We start from the raw sequence: 13521 nt of genomic DNA, 5'->3' as shown, positions 1-13521 counted from the left end.
TTATGTAGTCCAGGCCAATAAAAATGTTTCTGGATTTTAGCTTGAGTTTTCCTTATTCCCAAATGACCTCCCACTGGTACCTCATGTGCAACTCGCAATATCTCCTTTCTATGCCCTACCGGCAATACTACTTGATGAACTTCTGCCCACTTTTCATCCGCCTGCATATGTACAGGTCTCCATTTGCTCATCAAGACATCACTTTTACGGTAATAACACTCTGGTATACTCTCAGATTCCTCTTCCGTATATGCTTTCTGATATATCCGTTTTATGTCTACATCTTTCTGTTGTAACTCTGCCAATTTTCCTGAACTAAAAATATCCGCCTCATCCTCCACCTGTTCTTGTTCTTTTTCAACCATCTGATCAAAAATCGTTTCTGATAATTGCACTTCAACTTCATCTTCACCCTTTGATATCTCCTCTTGTCTTAACCTGTGACTTTGCGACCTTGTTACTACACAATCTGGAAAAATCCCAGGATATTCGTCCTTCAACACTTCAATTGTCTGATTTTCCACTGGCTTATCAACCACAATAGGCATCACTCCCACTTGCGATCCAGCTATATCATTACCCAAGATAAACTGTATTCCTGGACAAGATAATTTATCTATTACTCCGACTGCCACTTCACCACTCTTCACTAGACTTTCCAACCTTACCTTATATAATGGAACGCTACTCCTCTCACCCTGAATTCCACATATCACCACCTTTTCTGGCAACATTCTTCCCAAACTACATAATTCCTCATCTCTTACCATTAAAGGTTGACTAGCCCCCGTATCTCTTAAAATTGTGACTTCTTTACCTGCTCCTCCTGATACACATGAGTAAACTTTACCCACACAAGTAAATTCTTTAAAGACATCTGTCACCTTCTTACCAATAACTTCTTGAACAGGCTGTACAATCGCTTGCACCTCCTTCGCTTCCCTTGGGCTTTCCTTTACCACTCTACAAATCCCACTGTCTTATCCTGTTTTACCACATCAGCCTTCCCAGTGCTTTTCTTCAACCACCAACACTGTGACTTTACATGGCCTAGTTTATTACAGTGAAAACATTTGAAAGTTTTCATTTCTTTTCCACCCTCCTGGATTTCTTTTTTAATCTGAGGTACACTCTCCTTATTGTCTCCCATCAGATCACCTTTACCTTTACCACTTGAGTATTTCTCATGTCCCCAGTTTCTATCCCTCACCGGCTGAAACTGATGTCGGAAACCAATCTTTGATTTATGAACTAATTCATAATCATCTGCCATTTCTGCTGCTAATCTCGCAGTTTTAACCCTCTGCTCTTCCACATGAGTTCTCACTACATCAGGAATTGAATTTTTAAACTCCTCCAAAAGTATAATTCCTCTGAGAGCTTCATACGTTTGGTCAATTTTCAAAGACCTTATCCACCTATCAAAATTACTCTTTTTGAGCCTTTCAAACTCCATGTATATTTGACCAAATTCTTTCCTTACATTTCTAAAGCTTTGGCTGTAAGCTTCAGGCACTAGCTCATATGCACTTAAGATGGATTTCTTCACCTCCTCATACGTTCCAGATACCTCCTCCAGTAGTGATGCAAACACTTCACTCGCCCTATCTGCCAGCTTTGTTTGAATCAGTAATACCCACATGCTGTGTGGCCATTGCATTTGTTTAGCTACCTTCTCAAATGAAATGAAAAAGGCTTCTACCTCCTTCTCGTCACACCTTGGCAATGCTTGGACATATTTAAATAGATCCCCACCACGTCTTTGACTATGACGCTCTGTCTCATTATCCTCACCCATCTCCTCCAACTGTACGTGTCCCTTTGCGTCTGCCAATTTTAACTGATTTTCATGTTTCAGAGCCATTTTCCGAAGTTCAAACTCTCTCTCTTTTTCCCTTTCCTCTCTATCTCTTTCTTTGTTTATTTCTTCTCTCTCCTTTTCTTTTTCCTCTCTATCTCTATCTTTTTCTTTCATTGCATATTCAAGCCACTTTAATTCTTTTTCATGTTCAAGTTGCTTTAATTCTTTTTCATGTTCAAATTGCTTAATCTGCAACTGGAGCTTTGCCATATCTAATGAGTCAGAATGTATCACAGGCAAATGTAAATGCGCAGATACCACGTTAAGTACCTCATCTTTTCGTATTTTGCTAGGCAGTGTTAACTGCAATGCTTTTGCCAAACCTAACAGTCTGTTTTTGGTCTCTGTCTGTAAGGTATCACGTATCACCGTGTTCACCCCTAAAAACTTCTGAGCCTCCGAAAGAGCCATTGTTCACAACACTCGCCCCACTTAAACTAAAATGGCACACTGGAAAAGCAACAAACCTTCACTGTCTTTAAGTTCACAAAAGCCAATCTAATAGATAGACATGTATCCCGGACAAGCCTCCAATTGTGATGGGGGAGGTGTTTTCAGAACCCCAAAATGTATCATGGAGTTCAATGAACCTCTCCATTTAATGGATTGTTGCTTTTGAAGCACATGGCTTGTTCCCCAGGTGTGGTATTACAATTATGGTCACATGGTTTTTAACACAAAACAATGTTTATTCCATGAACTCAACTTAACCTTTTAAATAAACATTGGATCACTTAACACCCCTTACTTCAAAGATAACCCCGAAAATAATAACACTAAATAATCCCTCAAAATGTTCCTTCAAACATCCAAAAGGCTTCACTTTTAACAACAGACATGAGGTTACATTCAATATACTTATAGTCTTTGGATTTGCAGACATCAACAGACCAGTTCTATGTTTTCTTCTTGCAGCTCACTGGAAACACACAGACACACCCAAGCTACTCTCTCAAACTGAAACCAAAAGCAGAAGTGAGCTCAGCTCCCCCCAACCTCTGACATCACTTCAGTAATATGATCAGCTCCATTCCTTAAAGACACATTGCTTAAACATCCATTTCTTAAAGGTACTCTCACATGACACTATCACCAGTCGAAAGAGGCAGAGTGCTGATGCCTCTTATGTTTTATAGGTGTAAGTCCCCCTCTGGTTTCCTGTCTTGCGATTGGTCATGTTCTGTTCTGTACATGATTGGCTCACCTGAGTGTCTGTCACTGCCTGCTTTTACCTCATGATGTGCATGGGTGCATATTATGACATCCCCCTTCTTTTTTTTTTACATATTGTCGGCTGCTTAGAGTAGAAACGACATATTTACAAGAGTAACTATATACAAAATCGGTGAGTGGATGGATATGTACATGTAAGGTATCTAGCGTGCAGAAGCATAACATCATATAAATAATTCCCTGTATATAAGTCCAATCGTTGAGGCTGCCGACGGATCCTCGTGGACCGCCTGAGAGGTGGAGGCGGAGATGATCGTGTCTTGACCGGTAGGCATGCAGCCAGTCTGGTGGCCTCATGGAGCGAGGTGTCTGGGTCGGGCAAAGTGACATCTGGAAAAGTGCGATCTGGTGGTGGGCATGCAAGTATGCGTAGCGCCCTTCTGTTGCGCCTTACAATCGATCCATTCGCCATGCAAACCACGAACGACCTGGGAGCAGACTGTCGAACCACCACAGCAGGAGCTGACCAGCCGCCACCAGGCAACTGAATGCGAACAGTGTCCTTCGCAGAGTGGGGCGGCAGATCCGTAGCGTGAGCATCATATGTGATCTTTTGCCTGATTCTGATCTGTTGCACCTTTTGCAACACTGGAAGGTGATCCAGGTCAGGTACATGAATGGACGGGACAGTTGTCTGCAGGTTACGATTCATTAGGAGCTGAGCCGGAGATAACCCATTGGACAGAGGGTTGTATGCCAGAAGAGTGAGATTGAAGTCCGAAGCTGAGTCCACATCCTTACAGAGCATTTGCTTCATGACGTGGACCACTTTTTGACCTTTCCATTAGATTGTGGGTAATTCGGGTTCGAGGTGATGTGCTGGAAGTGATATTGCTTTGCAAAGTTGGACCATTCTTGACTGCAGAAACAGGGACCATTGTTGCTCATGACGGTGAGCGGAATTCCATGCCTGGCGAATGCCTCTTTGCAGGCCCGTATTACGGTCCGGTGAATTTCGGTCTGATAGTTTCACTACCTCGGGGTAACTGGAGAAGTAATCAATTATCAGGACGTAGTCACGCCCGTTGACGTGAAAGAGGTCCACACCAACTTTAGATCACCGAGAGGTCACAAGCTCATGCTGGTGGAGCATCTCTTTGGGCTGAGCAGGCAGGAACCGCTGGCATGTCACGCGTTTGAGGACCATATTTGAGATGTCCTCATTGATGCCGGGCCAATAGACAGCTTGCCGGGCCCTGCGCTTACACTTCTGCATGAGCACCAAGCTCTGGAGGCTGCGCGGGATAACGATGCGATCCAATTTCAGAAGGATCCCCTCGACAACAGTTAGGTCATCCTTTATATTATAGTATTGGGGGCATTGCCCTTTCTGCCAGCCATTCGTGAGGTGATGCATGCACCATTTCACTCCTCAGCTCCTCCCGCTTCGGGATCGGATAGTGTTCCCTTATAATGTTGCGGTTCAGATCCTTGGGATCGATGCAAATGCGCAGTTCTCCCGAGGGCTTCACGATGCAGACCATCGAGCTGACCCAGTCAGTTGGTTCCGTCACCTTGGATATTATCCCTTGATCCTGGAGATCCTGCAGTTGCGCATTCAGATGGTCTTTTAGGGGCGCTGGCACCCGGCGCGGTGCATGGATGATAGGCGTGGCATCAGGCCTGAGCAGAATTTTATAGCGGTAGGGCAGCGTGCCCATTCCTGTGAACACATCCGGGTACAGCAGTAGGAGCTCCTCAATGTCGGCTTGCAGAGTGTTGTCAGCTGAGGACATGGCATGTACCCGCTGAACTAGCTGGAAGAGCTTGCATGGTTGGGCACCTAGCAGAGAAGCCTTGCCAGGCAGGACGATCTCAAACCGCAAAGTGGCCTTGATGGCCCTGTTGGATACTTGCAGGTGACAGGACCCTAGCGCCGTGATGGCATTCCCATTGTAGTCGAGCAACTGGCAAGCCAGTGGAAGAATGGTAGGCTGCCTCCGGATGCGAGCCAGATCTGCTTTGGATATTAGGTTGGCCGAAGTACCGGTGTCCAGCTTGAACTGGATGCTACAATTGTTGACCGGTACAGTGGCACGCCACTCGTCTGCACAATCCACTTTAAGGATGGGCGTGTGTGTTGGTGAAAGTGAGGAGGCATGGTTATGATGCCCACTCGATACGTGGACTCCGGGCAGTCGTCATCTGGATCGGTGATGGGATCCGGTTCTAAGTCCAACAGCCCTTGCTGCACACTTCGAACTCATTTTCGTTGGACCTGGTACCGCTGGCCCGTCGGAGGTGCAGATCTGCACAGAGCAGCATAATGGCCAAGCTTCTTGCAGTTGAGACATCGTCTGCCTCTCGCGGGGCATTGCCGCTTGAAATGGGTGGTGCAGCAGTTGAGGTACATCATTACGTCGACGTTGTGATGTTCGGCACGTCGTCGCACCTGCGCAGTGCGGTCAGCCGTCGCTCGCACCTGCGCAGTGTAGTCTTCGGTCGCTTTATTTTCCCGACCGTGTTGCGCATGCATGGGAGCCCTGGAAAAGCGCGCGAAATGGCCACCTTCATCGATGCTCAGGCCCCGCATTCGGGCGATGGCCTGTACACGTTCAGCTTTGTGAAAGGCGAGTTGGTCCTGCTCTGCCGAGTTCAGGCTGGAATAGCGACTTTTCACCTGTTTGTGGACTTTGCATGTCTCGATGGCCACTGGCAAGGTCATATTTTTTATTTTTAGGAGCTGTTCCCGCAGGGCATCGGAGTGGACGCCAAACACAATCCCTGATCCCTGATGAGGAGTCAGCGGTGTCTCTGTAGTTGCAGGACTGCGCTAGAATGCGAAGCTGAGTAAGAAAAGACTGAAAAGGCTCGTCCTTACCCTGAAGGCGCTGCTGGAATATGTAATGTTCGAAGCTTTCGTTTGTCTCGACCTCGCAGTGACTATCAAATTTTGCGAGGACAGTCTGGAACTTTGCCTTGTCCTCACCGTCGGAGAAAGAGGGCGAAATGAAGATTTGGATGGCCTGGTCCCCCACAGTAGACAGCAGCAGGGTGATTTTTCACGCGTCGGAGGCACTTTCAAGGGTTGAGGCCTCAAGGTATAGGCTCAATTTTTGCTTGAAGGCCCGCCAGTTGGCGCCAATGTTCCCGGAGATGCGGAGGTGTCTGGATCTTTTCCATGCCACAGGAAGGCAGTTGCTGGTCTTCAGAGAATTTTCAAAGGTAAATTACTTAGAGGCGGTAGCCACTTCTGGTATCATGTTGTGTTGTTCACCCTGAGGTAACAATTAACTGATCAAGTATACACCAAACAAAAGCGTTGGTTCAATAAAATATTTATTGAACTCTTGCAACACAACACACAGCTGCCGGTGGGTTGACTCTCTACTCCCCTAAGTAAACTAAAGCTAACTATCTAGACCAGGCTAGCTCTGATCCACGTGTTGGAGGTGTTGAATGATTTGTACACGCTGACTATCACTCTAGCTATCACCAACCGAAAGAGGCAGACTGCTGATATCTCATGTGTTTTATAGGTGTAAGTCCCCCTCTGGTGTCCTGTCTTGTGATTGGTCATGTTCTGTAATGTACATTGATTGGCTCAATTGGGTGTCTGTCACTGTCTGCTTTTACCTCATGATGTGCATGGGTGCATATTATGACATTAAGCTTTTGTTTACTGGTGTTGCTGATGTTGGGGGAACTGAGTGATGTTGTTACCATTATTGGTCAAGGAGAGAGGATTGAGCTTTATCTTGTTTGAACTGGTCATTACCTGGCACTTATGTGAAACTAATTTTATCTTATCAGCAGGGGCATGGGAACCTGGATTGTAGTTTTAGGGTAAGTGAGAATGAGAGTATAGAGGTCAGGAGCACAGATTTGACGTCGCAGGAGGGGGCCAGTGTTCAGGTAGGTGGTTTGAAGTGTGTCTACTTCAATGCCAGGAGTATACGAAACAAGGTAGGGGATAATGGCAGCATGGGTTGGTACCTGGGACTTCGATGTTGTGGCCATTTCGGAGACATGGATAGAGCAGGGACAGGAATGGATGTTGCAGGTTCCGGGGTTTAGGTGTTTTAGTAAGCTCAGAGAAGGAGGCAAAAGAGGGGGAGGTGTGGCGCTGCTAGTCAAGAGCAGTATTACGGTGGCGGAGAGGATACTAGATGGGGACTCTTCTTCCGAGGTAGTATGGGCTGAAGTTAGAAACAGGAAAGGAGAGGTCACCCTGTTGGGAGTTTTTTATAGGTATCCTAATAGTTCTAGGGATGTAGAGGAAAGGATGGCAAAGATGATTCTAGATATGAGCGAAAGTAACAGGGCAGTTATTATGGGAGACTTTAACTTTCCAAATATTGACTGGAAAAGATATAGTTCGAGTACAATAGATGGGTCGTTTTTTGTACAGTGTGTGCAGGAGGGTTTCCTGAAACAATATGTTGACAGGCCAACAAGAGGCGAGGCCACGTTGGATTTGGTTTTGGGTAATGAACCAGGCCAGGTGTTGGATTTGGAGGTAGGAGAGCACTTTGGGGACAGTGACCACAATTCGGTGACGTTTACGTTAATGATGGAAAGGGATAAGTATACACCGCAGGGCAAGAGTTATAGCTGGGGGAAGGGCAATTATGATGCCATTAGACGTGACTTGGGGGGGATAAGGTGGAGAAGTAGGCTGCAAGTGTTGGGCACACTGGATAAGTGGGGCTTGATCAAGGATCAGCTACTGCGTGTTCTTGATAAGTATGTACCGGTCAGACAGGGAGGAAGGCGTCGAGCGAGGGAACCGTGGTTTACCAAGGAAGTGGAATCTCTTGTTAAGAGGAAGAAGGAGGCCTATATGAAGATGAAGTGTGAAGTTTCGGTTGGGGCGATGGATAGTTACAAGGTAGCGAGGAAGGATCTAAAGAGAGAGCTAAGACGAGCAAGGAGGGTACATGAGAAGTATTTGGCAGGAAGGATCAAGGAAAACCCAAAAGCTTTCTATAGGTATGTCAGGAATAAGCGAATGACTAGGGAAAGAGTAGGACCAGTCAAGGACAGGGATGGGAAATTGTGTGTGAAGTCTGAAGAGATAGGCGAGATACTAAATGAATATTTTTCGTCAGTATTCACTCAGGAAAAAGATAATGTTGTGGAGGAGAATGCTGAGCCCCAGGCTAATAGAACAGATGGCATTGAGGTACGTAGGGAAGAGGTGTTGGCAATTCTGGACAGGCTGAAAATAGATAAGTCCCCGGGACCTGATGGGATTTATCCTCGGATTCTCTGGGAGGCCAGGGAAGAGATTGCTGGACCTTTGGCTTTGATTTTTATGTCATCATTGGCTACAGGAATAGTGCCAGAGGACTGGAGGACAGCAAATGTGGTCCCTTTGTTCAAAAAGGGGAGCAGAGACAACCCCGGCAACTATAGACTGGTGAGCCTCACGTCTGTAGTGGGTAAAGTCTTGGAGGGGATTATAAGAGACAAGATTTATAATCATCTAGATAGGAATAATATGATCAGGATAGTCAGCATGGCTTTGTTAAGGGTAGGTCATGCCTCACAAACCTTATTGAGTTCTTTGAGAAGGTGACTGACCAGGTAGACGAGGGTAGAGCAGTTGATGTGGTGTATATGGATTTCAGCAAAGCATTTGATAAGGTTCCCCACGGTAGGCTGTTGCAAAAAATACGGAGGCTGGGGATTGAGGGTGATTTAGAGATGTGGATCAGAAATTGTCTAGCTGAAAGAAGACAGAGGGTGGTGGTTGATGGGAAATGTTCAGAATGGAGTACAGTCACAAGTGGAGTACCACAAGGATCTGTTCTGGGGCCGTTGCTGTTTGTCATTTTTATCAATGACCTAGAGGAAGGCGCAGAAGGGTGGGTGAGTAAATTTGCAGACGATACTAAAGTCGGTGGTGTTGTCGATAGTGTGGAAGGATGTAGCAGGTTACAGAGGGATATAGATAAGCTGCAGAGCTGGGCTGAGAGGTGGCAAATGGAGTTTAATGTAGAGAAGTGTGAGGTGATTCACTTTGGAAGGAATAACAGGAATGCAGAATATTTGGCTAATGGTAAAGTTCTTGAAAGTGTGGATGAGCAGAGGGATCTAGGTGTCCATGTACATAGATCCCTGAAAGTTGCCACCCAGGTTGATAGGGTTGTGAAGAAGGCCTATGGAGTGTTGGCCTTTATTGGTAGAGGGATTGAGTTCTGGAGTCGGGAGGTCATGTTGCAGCTGTACAGAACTCTGGTACGGCCGCATTTGGAGTATTGCGTACAGTTCTGGTCACCGCATTATAGGAAGGACGTGGAGGCTTTGGAGCGGGTGCAGAGGAGATTTACCAGGATGTTGCCTGGTATGGAGGGAAAATCTTATGAGGAAAGGCTGATGGACTTGAGGTTGTTTTCGTTGGAGAGAAGAAGGTTAAGAGGAGACTTAATAGAGGCATACAAAATGATCAGGGGGTTGGATAGGGTGGACAGTGAGAGCCTTCTCCCGCGGATGGATATGGCTGGCACGAGGGGACATAACTTTAAACCGAGGGGTAATAGATATAGGACAGAGGTCAGAGGTAGGTTCTTTACGCAAAGTGTAGTGAGGCCGTGGAATGCCCTACCTGCTACAGTAGTGAACTCGCCAACATTGAGGGCATTTAAAAGTTTATTAGATAAACATATGGATGATAATGGCATAGTGTAGGTTAGATGGCTTTTGTTTCGGTGCAACATCGTGGGCCGAAGGGCCTGTACTGCGCTGTATTGTTCTATGTTCTATGTTCTAACTTGTCAGCCCAAGGCTGAATACTAATCAGGTCGTGCAGTAGGCTTGCACATGTTACTGCATCATCAGATAAATTACCAAGAGAGCCATTCATTAGTGAATAGAGCGTGATGAGATTGGGAGTTGAGTGGTTCTGGTGAAATCTGAACTAAGCACCAGTGCCTTGTTTTTGGTGAGTAGGTCACTTTTGATGGCATTATCGACGATTCCTTTAAAAATGTTATTGATCATTACAGCAGACTGTAATGACAATAATTGCACAGGCTAGATTTATTCTGATTTTTGAGGAATGAGGGATTTCCCGAGCATGAGGTTACAGATTGTGGTCATGTGTAATTTCTTTTGTTATTAATGCCCTTAACACTTCCCAGATGCTGAGTTTTAAACCGTTAGGTCTGCCCTTAGTCTGTCTCACTTAGCAGAGCAGTAGTGTCACATGAAGAAATATGTGAAATTACCATATGCTGAGATGTGCTGTAGCTTTATATAGACATTTTGTGAGTGGTTGGAAGCTGAAGACTGGATAATTGCTATGATCCTAAAAACTGAGTATAAATACATGTTACGATATATTTGAATGGTGATAATCAGTGCAATATAAAGGATACAAAATTGTTACAAATACAAAGTTTAGTAATTGGCTATGTTTTGGGGCTCTGTCTTTAATTGAAAGTAAAATGGAGGAATTAAGCGGGGGGTCATATGGTCTGTTCTGTGTGTGTTCTCTGCCTTTCTCTATCTGGATGGCTTTGATGTGTTGATCAGAGAACAACACGTCTTGTAAACCAACAAAACTATTTTATAAAACACTGCTAACTGGATTCGACACTTATCCCCAGGAAACAAACAGTTGATTGATAAACTATATTCACCTACATCTAACTCACTAACTTAATAAACTTCTCTCTTGTTCCTTCAGTCCGTCTAGCCAGTTCCTACCACCTACTTCAACCTTCTGTCCACAAGGCTCTGCATCATCCCTTATATACTTCTAAGACTAGCTCCCTCTAGTGGCTCTCTGTGTACATTTTATTAACCCTTACTTTACTGGCATGTATGATAATACCATACTCTGAACTCTGCCCGACAACAAACCTGGGCGGCTTGGTAGCTATGTTGAAATTCAGGGCCTATGCCAAGAGACTTTCTGAGAAGGTGCAAGATGTTCCCACATGTGGACAATGTCAAGAGCATCTGTGCTGACTGTGGGTAGATTGCTAGTCTTCATGTCTCACAGGGAGATTTTAAGAATGTTAGGTTTTATAAATGGTTATACTTTAAACTGCCTAGTTAATTCAAGACAGAATGGATTGGGGTCTAGAGTACAGCTAATTGACATTTCTATCTTGATGTAGCCCTCATGTGATTCTTGTTATCATGGAGATGGACTGAGTTCACAACAATCCACAATAATGGGTTACAGGGTTTCCATATATACTACTGAACCTCATCGGCCCAAGGGAGGCTGCAAGAATCTGAGAGAAAGAGAGAGAGCAGGAGCTAGAGGCAGCCGGTGCTACATCTGAAACAGAGAAAATGCTGACGGATTGTTCACCACACAGAACATGTGGTGGGAGCTTGCACTCAGATTGAAAACACCATGTTTGTGAGGATTTAAAGGAGGCCAGAAAATTCACCAAGCACAGGCAAGAGAACAGGATTTCCCAAGGTGACCCTCACAGTAAATGTCAGTTCTGGAATTAGAAGTTAACTAGATGGTAAAAGGAAACGAAAGAACACCATCAGGAATGGAGAATCGCTTTGGATTGGTTCCAGGTGCATGGAATGGGTAATGTCAGTTGTGTTAAAAGTCACATGAGGAACTTTTCTGTGGTTTTAAAGTACAAGTTGCCTAAATAGTGGTTGGCCACTGTTATTTTAATTTGTTTGTTACAGTAAAAGTCTTAAACTTAAAATCTTGTTGTGTGATCCTTCCACTCAACCACTAGAAATTTAAATATATATTTAAAAGTTATCGATTTCTGCAAAGATCGTAAAACAATACAGAACCAGAATAATGCGAGTATTGAACGCTGCTTATCAAGATGATAGAGCTCAGAACTGGCAATGAAACAATTCCTTGCATTTACTGTGGCCAATCAGTCTCCCAGATTCATGAAGTAATGTTACCATTTTCATTATTCATTACAATAAAATCTGTCCCATATTTGGAGATTAAGAATGTGGCAGTGTTCTCCTAACTCCCAATAATTGCTAATATCATGATAGCTGTCTCTTTCCTAATCCATGCAAGATGCTGAATTGCCACAGATGACAAAAAGATATATAATTCTCTCCTTAGTCTAATCACTAACCAGAATCTCTTCACACTCCTTAAACATAAGAGTTTGGTTAAGAAAGGCATAAACCACAATGGCTTTTTTGACTTTAAGATAAATTTGATGCTCTGTCACATATCAAAAAATGGCTTAAAGAGAGATCATTCCTACATATATATTTTTTAGAAGTGATGGACCATTCTCAGTACAATTTATTTTGTGTGGGTGTGACTTACAATCCCTTTCACCATGTAAACTGGCACTCCAGCTCCAATTTCTCTTTCTGCTTCAAAGTCCTTGAATATGTTGCCACCTCTCCCATTTGTGTCAATATTTGGCATAACTGCATGCTTGGATTTCTTTGAACCAGGATTTCACACAAGCACAGCACCACAAAAGCCCTAATCAGTCAGAAAATACACTCTAACACTATAAGCATAGTGCTTTTGCCTTCCTCATCCTTCTCAATCTTTCCGAATCATTTGACATGGTTAATCACACCACACTCCTCTACTCCATTCTTTACCTCCGTGGGATTGCACTCACTTCTTATCTATTGAACTACAGCCAAAATATTGCCAGCAATGGTTTCCCTTCCCATTGCTACACTGTTACCTCTGGAATTCCCAAGTCACTCCCTTTGCTCCCATCCTTTTTCTCATCTGCATACTGTCCTTTGACACATCATTGAAACTGGAGTCAGGTTCCAAATGGATGCTGATGGCATCCAGGTTTTATATCTTCACTAGCTTTTTAAAGTCCCCACTGCCTCTGTGCAGCTAAAGCTACTAGCCAACATCCAGTCTTGGATCAGGCATAATCCCCATCAACAAAATATTAGGAAGACTGAATTTTATGTCTTTCTTTCTAATTCCAGCCCCCCTATCTGATCTAATCCAACTTTCTAGCTCATGGTCAATAGACCAGTAGGGTTACAACACTTCAAGTACATCTCCAAGTATAAATATGATGAAGGTTTCTGTCTCCACCACTATTTCAGACAACAAGTTCCTTGTGGTGAAAATCTCTCTTCAACTCACCTCTATGGTTTGTACTAATTTCTCTCTCCCTCAATCAAAATAGTTCCTTCCTAACCAGGCACCGCACCTTTGCACACATCTCTATTAAACATCCCTTTGGTTACATAGAAAACAACTCCAGTCTATCCAATCATCCCTCATAGCTCTTTTTAGTAATATGTGTGGTGATATGCATCACTGTAAATACACAAGGGGTTAATGTGAACACACTACACCTAGCTAGACACCAGAGGGAGCATCAGAGACATGACACACAGACATTCAACCAATAGGTCAGTAAGATAGGACACGACCAATGGGCATTCAAAACACATCCAGATGTGACACTACCACAGGGGTGCATTACACCAACCCATATACAAGGACACAGCACACATGATCTTTCTCTTTCCAG

Source organism: Scyliorhinus torazame, chromosome 6 (assembly GCF_047496885.1).
Source record: "Scyliorhinus torazame isolate Kashiwa2021f chromosome 6, sScyTor2.1, whole genome shotgun sequence".
NCBI classification, from domain to species: Eukaryota; Metazoa; Chordata; class Chondrichthyes; order Carcharhiniformes; family Scyliorhinidae; genus Scyliorhinus; species Scyliorhinus torazame.
Note: the sequence above shows the minus strand (reverse complement) of the source record.